Genomic DNA, 9,545 nt, shown 5'->3' with positions numbered 1-9,545 from the left:
CTACTTTCACTGTCAGTAATGTCTTGGAAAAATTGTAATCAATCTATTGCTCAGTAGAGTTCTAAAGTGGCCTGCTTCTTTCGAGCGCAGAAACCTCAAGTTACCTTACCCATGTCTATAGGCCTTTAATATGGCACCCTGGACTGTTTCCTTATGTATGAATGCTGCTATATGTCTATAGTCTACTACAAGTATCTATCGAGTACTTACTCGTATCATTCAATTTCGGTCTAGTGAATCCAACCTTTTCGGAATTAAATTAGTTTATGGGTATGTTGCACAGTCGTCTATGTCTAGGGACTGCACGCATAAAATTTAGAAATAAAAACAATTAAATGAAACAGTAAATTAATTCAAATCTATGCTTCAACCATTAAAGGAAATAAATGTTTCATCAAGTAATCCCAACCCTATGAGATTTAGCTCATGGGTTGGCAAATAAAATTCAAAACCAAAATATCATTCAACATCATTTTCATCAAATCAATTCACGGAGAAATAGTTAAGAAATAACAGAAGAACATCGGGAAAACAGCTTTCGCATGTCCAGTTCACACTCCAATGGCATAGTGTCCTGTGGTGGCTGAGAGGGAGTGCCTTCATCTTCCTCTCTCTGCCTCTACTCACCGCTACCCTCTAGTTTTGCCTATGGATCTCCACCCTTGTTCCTTTTTGGGTTTCCTCCTTTGGCTTTTTATAGGCTTTTCCCTAGGGTAAATCCAACAACCCAAGAAATATTCTCCTTTTTTTTTAGATTTTCTTTTGGGTTTAAAATCCCTTCCTTTAGGGTAAGTGGTTATCAGCCTATGATCTCATGATCCTTTTTCCTCTTTTTTAGATTAGTTTTTCTGGTACGAGTAGAGTTGGCTGAGACTTGGTATGCCTTGAGTGTTGACTCGGTCATCTTCTTGGAATTTTCATGGCTTATAAGTTGGAAAATTGTCTAACCTTTTGCCTCGGCAAACCTTCACTCCTTTATTTCTTTCTCCACATCCTTCATCTGCCAAACCACCAAACACAACCCTTCCACATGCAATTAAAAGTAACAAAAAAAGTAACAAATAATAATATTTAAGCACCGTCCAAGCTTCTTATGCAATGTTCTAAAAATGCTAAAATAATATCCTAAAATGTAACTAAGTTCACTTAAGTATAAACAGTTGACCCAGTCTAAAGACATGAATTATAACTCTTTTCAAGAGTTATCACACCCCTAAACCTGAGTTATTTCTTATCCTCAAGCAAGGTATGCATGAATGCATGAACGTAAGAATTGCCATAGCAAAATAGTTGCCTTTGCATTGTGAGACCCTTAAGAGAGCATTTTGTACTTTAGTTCTCAATGATTTTCTATGTCTAAAATTTGATCAAGTTTCATAAGCTTATTTAGCAAAGGCAGTGTAGAAAATATTGCCCTAAAAGAAAGAAAAATCCTAAGTATTCATACAATTTCCACTATAGCAAGTATCTCACAATTTACTTAGTTCATCTTTTAACTAACTCAGTTTTCTCTTATTTTTTTTATGTGGCCTTATACATACTCAATTACATACATATCCATTTATTGTGCCTATATTTTTTTACTAGAGGATTCAACTCGTCACATGATTCTTTGACTCAAAAATTACAATGAAGCATACACTAAATTGCCGAATACTCAACCATGTCATGATTTGAATACTTTGAAGCTAAGGCTTTTGACTAAAAAGATGGATAGAGCAAACAACTACCTCCTTAACTACTCAACTTGTTACTACAGATGAGTGCCTCTAATTTTCTTTTCTTTATTACACACTCTTACTTGGACTAACCGTTCTAGTCAACAGCACGATGGAGCAAACAAAGTGGTGCTAACTTACTTGACAATTCTAAGCATTGGAGTATTTATGGCATTTTTTAGATTTTTTCCTTTTGAATTTTCTTAAGCATTGCCACTTTATTCATTATTGAGTATTACCATTGTACTGAGTTTAGCTTCAAGAATCTCTAAGTTTATTAAAAGAAACTTACTATAGGTTAATTGTAATTGGAATTAGGACATCCTTATTTTAGGGATCAATTTACAAGCAAACTATCCTAAGCTAAAATCACCTAATCCACTGTCACAACTTTCTAAGTTTATAAAAGAACTAAGCTCCTCATCGAACATCGCAGACAAAAACATGCTCATCATAGTTTAAAAAATTCGTGGCAATTATGTATGCCATGGCAAAATGAATTCCAAATGAACCAAAAAAAAATACTAAAACAACATGCTCAACTAAATATCTAATGTAATCTAGATGCACAATACACCCCAAACCTAAAGGATGTATTGTTCTCAATACATGTACAAATATAAATCATGAATGCAAGAACATATATATATGTACATAATGAGATTTAATAAAGGGATAAAAACTTACCGAGCTTGGAACTAAATTGTGGTACTTTAATTGCGGCGAGTCATCTTTCGTGCACTTATCTTATAACGCATCAGCCTTTTAAGTAAATTGAGTGGTATATCCTCCTCTTCATTGTCAAATTTGGTGAGTTCATCAATAATCTGATCGATCTCACTATCCTGTTCAATCATCGGTTCAGTAGAAGGAGGTGGAACAACCGCAATGCTGTCCACTGGTGGTGCAATTGAGGGATTGCTTCCTCTTCAACCTCACGGTCAGTCTCAATGCTGATAGAATCGATTTTATCTGGTTCTTCCTGTGGTGCTTTGGGTGCATTCTCTTTATTGGAAGGATTCATTTTAATGGGCTCTATGTCACCGACCCCTTCCCCTCCTGTAGTTTATTAAATAAAAGAAATGAAATAATTAATACAAATTTAAATCAACAAAATGAAATAAAAATAAAAAGAATTTTTAAGATATTGAAGTTAAACATCTTGAAGATCAATGGACTATTTGTCTTGCTCTATATGAGCAGCCCAATAATGCTTCAAGCATTGTCCATTAACTTTAAATGTGGCCCCCGCTTTCATGTCTTTGACGTCAACAGCTCTATGCGAATACACATGAGCTACCAAGCATTGTTCATAAAAATTGAAATGTTTATTTTGCTCAAACAAAGTGCACAAAGGTCTTCGCTCAAATGAATTTTCGTCACTATCAGTTTTGCTGTGGAAAAATCTCATGAACTGTTCCTCGACTGTTGCTCCTATCAACTCAATGGCACGAAATTCTTGATTCTCATCAGCATGTTTTAGCGCATTAAATACATTGAACGTGACCTGCTAATTATTCATCCTCATGGTCAGGTCACCTTTCTGCACATCGATTAAAGTTTTACTTGTGGTAAGAAAAGGTCTTCCAAGAATAATCGGTACATCTTTGTCAGCTTCACATTCTAAAATAATAAAATCGGTAGGAAAAATAAACTTATTTACTCTTACCAATAGATTTTCGATTTTACCTTTCGAATGTGCGTAATTTCGATCATCTAGCTACAATGTGACTGTTATGGCTCTTGCCTTCCTAATTCCTAGCTTCTTGATAATAGACAGAGGCATTAGATTTATACTTACCCCTAAATCACATAAGCCTTACCAACATAATGAGTTCCAATTAAACATGGGATAGTAAAACTCCCTGTGTCCTTTAACTTTGGAGGTAATTTATTGGTCAACATTGCTGTGCACCCTTCAGTGAGAGTGACAGTCTCAAATTCTCCCAATCTGCGCTTTTTTTGACAATATATCTTTCATAATTTTCACATAGTTGGGCATCTGCTCTAAAGCTTCAACCAGTGGTATGTTGATGTGGAGTTGCTATAAAACATTTACAAACCTTTTAAACAAAATATCTTATTTAGAATTTTGGAATCGCTGAGGAAAAGGTAATGGTGGTCGTCCTTCAGGTTGTTGATATTGTTTTTCCATGGCATTTCTATTGACAATCTGATCTGATTCGGTCACAACATTTCTTTGTGTACCCTTTTTAGGTGCTATTTGTCATTCAGTAGGTTCTGTGATCTTTTCCTGATTGTGGCTGGATTTGTCTTCCTCTGCGTGGCATCTTGAACAACTTCATCCAATTGAGTCCCACTTCTAAGAGTGATGGCCTTCCACTACTCCTTTCCTTAGGTTTTTAAATTTTCAGTGTTACTTGGAAATGCTCCTTATGGCCTTGAGTTTAAAGCGCTCACTATTTGCCCCACTTGATTCTCAAGAGTTCGGAGAGACGCAGCTCGAATCTGAATCACGACATCATTTTTTGCCACATAGTCCTTCCACAAGGCTTCAATAGATGATGGTGATGATGAAGATAATGCTTGACCTTGCTGGACATTTTGCCTCGGCATAGGTTGAGTATAACCAAATGGTGCACTGTTGGCATTCTGTCTCACAACATTGTTTAGATTCCCCACACCTTGATTATTCAAACTAAAATTCGGATGCTGCTTCCACCCTGATTGTAGGTGATGGAATAGGGGTTATTATCCTGGTTAAAATTACCTATGTAGTACACATATGCTGGGTTTGATGTGCATCCATCAAGCACATGGTCTTTACCACAATAAACACATGCTAGCTTGACTACTTTCATTTCCTAAACTACAATTGGTCTCTTCATTGTCTTAATCATATTAGTTAAAGATGATACCTAAGCAGTCAATGAAGTGGTTATATCAAGCTCCATGGCACTAGCAACTCTCTTGTATGTCCCAACTCTTGTGGTAGGGAGCTGATAGTCATTGTTGGCAATCTTTTCCAAAATCTCATACGCTTTGTTGTAAGATTTATCCAGCAATTTACCATTGGCAGATGCATTAACTACCATTCTCGTATGTGCATTCAACCCATTATAGAATATTTCAATCTGAGCCCTGTGCTGAAATCTATGCTTCAGACATTTTCGAATTAAATTTTTAAATCATTCCCCAGCTTCATATAATGTTTCATCCTCTAACTGCCAAAAAGATGTGATGCCATTTTTAAGCTTGGTATTCATATTCGGTGGATTATATCGTAGCAAAAACCTCTAGCAAAGATCATTCCATGATGTCACTGTCCCCAACAGCAAAGCATTCAGTCATTCTCTCACATGACCTTTTAAAGAATATGGAAACAATTTAAGTCTTAGGGCGTCTTTAGGCATACCTTGTTCCCTAAACGAGTCACAAACCTCTAGAATAAGTCATAAATGCAATATTGGATCTTCAGTAGGTAGCCCACCAAACTGTCATACTGTTTGCAATATCTGAAACATTACCGATTTCAACTTAAATTGTTGAGCTTGTATTTGTCATAGCAATAATGTGCAAGCGTACACTGTCGATGCAAGTATAGTAGATAGATATGAGTCTGTCGAATATCAATCCCATGAGGATGATTGTCTTTTTTCTATCAATTTTAGTGCAATAAATAGATAAAAACAAGATAAATTGTGAGAGTAGTTGTCGAAGCAATTAATTGAAAATAATAAGATAAAATATGATAATGATAAACTGGGATCGCCAACGTGAACATTCGACAGAATACTAAGTGCTTACAACATATAAAAGGATAGGTGATTGTCGATGCATTAAATTACAATGAATATCTTACCAAGCTTAACTTTTATATTTAATCTAAGACTTAAACATGCACATTAGCCACACCTTTCGATGATGGAAGTGGAACACTGTTAAGAACAAGTGGATTAAATTCCTCTAATCCTCAAGCAACTTCCGTTGTCATTCTTGTTAGCTTGAACTGTCGCTGCACTTTCCAGTGTCAGTGACCGTAATAACACTTCCATACTAAAAACATTCAAACTCAAATATTAAACAAAAGAAGCAAGATTGAATAAAATAAAATTTAACCCAAAAATCATGTATACTTCTGTACAAACATAAAATAAAAATTAATCATCAATGTTTAGAAAAGAAATATAAAAGAAACAAGTGGAGAGTACTATTCCTAAAAAATCTCAACTTGATTCTTGTGTCGTACTCAGGGCTCCTCGTCAAGAGCTAATCTGCATCCCTTTCACGTTGATTCACTTGTAGGAGGCTTAAGTCGCCATAGCCAAAAAACTTCAAAAGATAGATTGAAGAAGATAATACCCCCAAAAAGCCTCATTTTTCTCTTTTTCACGTGAATATTTGTATTCTTCTAATTAGCACAGATTTCCTTTCATCAAAATCATGCTGCCTCTGTACGTACAAGTTGGTTATATCAGACTAAACAGCTCACACATTTTTGTTTTTATCCGTACAACTGTCAGGTGCGACGACAATTCTGGGCACAATTTGGAAATACTCATGCAGCGACATCAGTACCAAAACATGACAAAATTAAGGAAAAATAGGTTAAGATCCACTGAGTTATAAAATGCAATTTATTGAACTGAAAATGCTAAAATATGTGCTAAATATAACTAAATGGGGACAAATTAACCAATAAGTATGGAGAAAAAATATGTTCTTTCTAGTACTATCACCCCCAAACTTGAGTTTTTACTTGTCCTCAAGTAAAAAAGAAACTAGCAAGGTAACACAAGAATTCGCTAAGGCAAATGATCATTTTAGCAACTTGAATCACCTAAAATCCCAATGAATGAGTCAGATTGAAATGACATAATATTGCATTGACAATACATATGTGTGAATGAATAAGATTGCAACTTCATCAAAACCATCATCATGCTTTAAATCGTAAATTCTATCTACCAATACAACATTTATTATACAATATATGTCTCTTTTTTTGTGAATAAGGGATATTGTTGCATTAATTTACCTTGTTCCTGAGAAGTAACGATGGAGTGCAACAAACCCCCAAGGAGTACATAATTGCGTAGACACACACTCATGCAGCGACAACCTTTAGGCATATTCATTTTCTAACGCTTGCATTGGAGTGTTCCCTCTTTAACATTTCACAATACACCCACATTGAAGTTTCTCTTATTCATAACTATATAAATATATAAGCAGCTATAAAAGGCAGATGCATTCAAGATTCAAGGAATGCTACCAGTCATCTATTACTAATTCAACCTAAATCATTCATCAAAGGATTGAAGATACAACATTCAGTCAAATTTATCCAATCATTCATCAATAATTCACATGATTAAAGAATTAAGCATCGAATGCAACAAAAATTTTCAAACACATTTGTATTAACCACAAATAAACCTTGCATGCTTCATTAAACTCAAATTTTATTTTTGGAAATGTGTGTATTTCCAAACCACATACGCATTCCCCCAAACTTAAAGTTTGCATTGTCCCCATTGCACTAGCATTAAAATACAATGACAATAAAAATGCAACGACAATGTGCACTAACAAAATGAAAATTACAGCTACATGTAATGCATGAATACTACAACTAAAAATTAAAATAAACTAACTCAGTTTTCCTGGGCCATCAACGTGGCTGCACGATGTTTCTTCTTCCTCCTCTTTTTCTCCTCATTCTTGTGCTTTTTGTCTTTGGAGTGCTTTCTATTCTTTTCTTTGGGCTTTGCATGGTCCTTAGATCACTCCTCAATTTCTAGCGCTACCTTGGCATCATTGTCTGCTTCTTGTGTCGGAGGGGTCACCTTGAGTGGTCCAGTATAGACCATTATCGCTAATGAGTTATGGTGCTCCTCACTGGTCTAGCTCCATCTCGCTCCAGATTATTAGTATTTGCACCCACAAACTCAGATGCATTGACAATGTTCTCAGTAGATTCTTTCTCAGCAGCTTCTTTCTCAGTATTTTCTTCGTCGGCCTTCTCAGTCACAATTGTAACACAGACTTCCTCCTCTCTCACATCAAATTTGTCCTCAACAGCAGGTGCAGTTTGACCAGCAATGAAGTCACCCTCGACCGGGATATCAATCCTTCGCATGCACTCCTCAATGTCCCTTGAGTCATCTTCTTTCTCATCATCAGAAACCTACACACTGGAGATGATTCCACCGATCTGTCTCAGTCCCCTAAGTCATCTTCCTCGGATGAGGGTTTATAATCTCGGATGATCAGTGGGAACACTAGAAATTCTGGGAGTGGGGTTGGGCTTAACTAACTTAATGCGACTACAATAGAGTTGTTACAGGCCTTGGTATAAGCGTAGAAAAAATTTGTGATCTGTCCATATCCTCTATTGTACCGACAAGCTTGATCTGCTTATTGCTGATGGAATTGGCCAACTTCTCGATATCCTACATTTTGCGCAACAATGATGTCTCTGCAGTCATGTTTGTTCCCTTGCTTTCTACCTTGGTTTTTCCCTTCCTTGACTTGCTGGTCTCTGCCTCCTTCATTGTCAGTGTATTCTTGCCACGAGTCATTCATTTAATAAAGGCTTCATTTATCTGGCCCTTATTCTCTAAGACCTCTTAATCATCAGGGGGCACGGTCCCTTTTTGCTGACACAGTAGCATCACCAAAGATGGGAAAACCAAAATTCCAGTTTTTCTTGCAGCGCAGTCAGTAATTTCCTGGTAGAGTATTGTGCTGACATCAATCTTTCTGTCCTTGAAAATTGAATGTATTAGACACATTCTATCGAGGTTGACTGTGGTGCTGTGAGTAGAGGGCAATATTCTGCAGATGACAAAATGAAACCAGATTTTGTATTGCAGTGTCAGGAAGAGGCGGTGCATCGTATAATTCTTTTGATGTGAACTCATCCACAATACTCCTTCAACACATAAATCCTTTACCAACAGGTCCCTTTTTTCGTATGTGATATCCTCAATAAACTTGGAGTATTCATCTACATCCACTTTAGTGTTGTACAACTCATTGATTTTTTTAGCATCCAGTGAGATTAGGCCTTCTCGAACAAAAATAAACTCTAACTCATGGTCATAAAGGTTAGTGTAAAACTCATGTACCAATGGAGGCTTCCGGTTCACAAACTACAGATGTAGAGGATGACTGTTCTTCAACAGGCTTGGTGGCTTTCTTGACTGATCCTCTTGTTCTTGCCATATTTTGTTTGTTTTGTGGAGTGAAGATGGTTTAAAGTTGTAAAGGTACAAGCTTGGGAAGAGAAAGTGAATAAAAATGGTTGCTTTATATGTGTTATAGTTAGCACTGTGAAGGGGGTTTATAGCGAGTGAAAGAAGAAGATAGAAAGACGTGATTTTTTATGTGAAGAGATATATAGTTAGCGAGAATAATTGTGTCAAATGAGAATTGCGCCTGCTCAGACAAATCAGACGGCTAGGTCACTTTTGATCAAACGGTGGGATCTAAAAATTCTGATCTGCCTTCCATTCGTAGTAAGTTATACGTTACAGTACAATAGTACGAACTGTGTAGACAATAAAGGCCTAGTGCATTGACATTGGTATCTAATTATTCTACAAAAATAAAAAAAAGAGTAAAACAAACTTGAACAAAAACAAAAATAAAATAAAATAACATAATTATAAATTCCATAAAAATATAAAATTTTCGACCAATTTAATGGTCTCTGCCTGCTTTTGATCAATATTCCCAAAATAATGTTTCAATTGTTGGCCATTCACTTTGAATTAGTGTCCATCATGTAAATCTCTGATTGTGACCGCACCATGAGGAAATAATTTGGTCATTGATGTCACTGCAAACTCCTTAGAAGGA

General features: G+C 36.1%; 1 non-coding gene across 1 annotated transcript; it reads left to right on the top strand.

Annotated features, from left to right (window-relative positions):
• Window positions 1-4,829: 4,829 nt before the first annotated feature.
• LOC128032766 (small nucleolar RNA R71) lies at window positions 4,830-4,936 on the top strand. Its single transcript, XR_008189082.1, has one exon. It is a non-coding gene; the product is annotated as a small nucleolar RNA R71 (small nucleolar RNA).
• Window positions 4,937-9,545: the final 4,609 nt, after the last annotated feature.

This window comes from Gossypium raimondii, chromosome 1 (assembly GCF_025698545.1).
Source record: "Gossypium raimondii isolate GPD5lz chromosome 1, ASM2569854v1, whole genome shotgun sequence".
Taxonomy (NCBI): Eukaryota; Viridiplantae; Streptophyta; class Magnoliopsida; order Malvales; family Malvaceae; genus Gossypium; species Gossypium raimondii.
The sequence above is the reverse complement of the archived record's forward strand: the minus strand, read 5'-3'. Positions and strand labels throughout refer to the sequence as shown.